This window comes from Hylobates moloch, unplaced genomic scaffold (assembly GCF_009828535.3).
Source record: "Hylobates moloch isolate HMO894 unplaced genomic scaffold, HMol_V3 SCAFFOLD_2, whole genome shotgun sequence".
Classification (NCBI taxonomy): domain Eukaryota; kingdom Metazoa; phylum Chordata; class Mammalia; order Primates; family Hylobatidae; genus Hylobates; species Hylobates moloch.
Genome location: NW_026652277.1, coordinates 121,346,515 through 121,348,510, shown reverse-complemented (window position 1 = coordinate 121,348,510; position 1,996 = coordinate 121,346,515). Strand labels below are relative to the sequence as shown.

The following is a 1,996-nucleotide window of genomic DNA, read 5'->3' as shown; positions in this document are numbered from 1 at the left end:
TCACATTTTGTGACAAAACCATGGCTACATCTCTGTGCAATTGTGGAGAGAAATGTACATGCTGAATTTTAATACTTGAAGTCTATAAGCATAAATTCCAGAAGGAAATTCAATATTACTAGGCATTTTTTTTTCAAATAAGTTGTTGTAATTCCAGTAGATACATAATTTGGGGGTAGAAGAAAGACAAAAGAACATTCTGGCAGCACTCTGGGCTGGGTTGACTTTGACTTCACAGTATGGTAGGAATGGCTGAGTGAGATGAAATGAAGAGAGAGTGAGGCACTGTATGATTTTTTAAAAACAAAGGTTTATTCTTAAATATACCATAGGCTCCAAGACAACACTTAATTCTAGCTATGGGTGGCAATAGATGTTATGGCAGAGAATTCAGATGTTTAAACAGGAATGAAATCAAAAGGTGCCTTTGCCTCAGGTACAAGGAACAGATTGCTTTTTGCCAGATTTCTTAATCCCACCTGTGTCCAGGTGAATCTTTCCTGCAGCCTTTGATTTTAGCTTTTTGAGTTTCTTCTGCTCCTCTTTTTGTTTCTGTCCATGTCCCTGGCCAGCTTCTTAGGCTGTCCTATGGGCTTCTTCTTGCCACTTTTGTTACCAGACTCATCTGCTGCCCCTTTCTACTGGGTAGTCTTACTGCACTTCTCTCATATGTTAGCAGTTCCTCGTTCTGCAAAACAAGTAGTTATCATTGTTAATTTCCTCTCTCCTCAGTCTCCTATATACCTCTGTACCATTATTGTCTTCATTATCACTAAAAATTGATATCATTTCCATAAAGTAATTAGTAAATATTGACAAAAAATCCACCAATATCCCAGAAACAATCTTTCACCCTACCTATATCTGTCTATACTCAATCTTTTAGTTTCTCTTTTCTCCTCTTATGCTAGATGAAGTGTTCTTACACTTAAAGCAAAACTTTTTCATTTTTGCTTTGTATTTTTACCTTCTTATGTACGTGCTCCTCTAATGTATTCAATTCATACATAACCAATTTCTATTCCACTAGATATTCCTATCAGCTTAGAAGCATGCATAGTGTATGCTATGTTTAATCAATATCCTACCTTGAGCCATTGTGATTCCCAATTACTGCACAGTCTCCCCTAGAAACAAATTTTTTGAATGAATTGTTTTAGTTGTGGCTTAGACTCTTCACTTTCTGCTTTTTTTTCCATAAACAATACCTTTAATCCTAATTCTCTACTGAGAAACTTCATGTTATTATCGCTGATGACATACATGCTTTAAAATCAAATGGACACATCTTTGGTTTTGTGTTATTAACCTTGCCTAAGAATAAAGCAATTGTTGATTTTTTCTCTCCTCAACCACAATAACACAAATGTTTCTTGTTTTTCTTCTATGTCATTGGCTGCTGTTCTCCATTAGTATACTTTATTTATCCCTCTCTTTCTTAGACAGAATTTCAATTTATTCATTTGCTAAGTGTTTATTTGAAACTTATGGGAAATTACGTACTTAAGATATTTCAGTGAAAAAAATGGAGTCAAGATTATCTTGGGATTTCCATTATACTACGTAAGACAGATGAAAGAAGAATAAATTTATATATTTGTTGGTACATTAAAACTCTTAAATGTTACATGAAAATAAAACAAATGATAAAGAAGCATATGAAAAGCTATAAAATATCATTTGTCATTAGGGAATTGCAAATTAAAACAAGGGATCACTATACAACATTTAGGATGGATAAAATAAGAAAATCTAATAATACCAATTGCTTGTGAGGTCATGTAACAAAAGGAAAAACCATTCATTGATACTAGTAATTAAAAATGGTATGATCACTTTGAAAGACAGTTTAACAGCTTTTTACAAAGCTAAATGTAATCTAACCACATGACACAGCAAACATGCTTCTAGATATTGAACGAATTGACTTGAAAACTAGTGTCCATACGAACATATGTACCCAAATATTTATAGCACTGTTATTTATTATTGCCAA

At 33.3% G+C, this 1,996-nt stretch overlaps 1 pseudogene; it reads right to left on the bottom strand.

Moving 5' to 3' along the window:
* Positions 1–432: 432 nt before the first annotated feature.
* Positions 433–1,265, bottom strand: LOC116476800 (translation machinery-associated protein 7-like; annotated as a pseudogene).
* Positions 1,266–1,996: the final 731 nt, after the last annotated feature.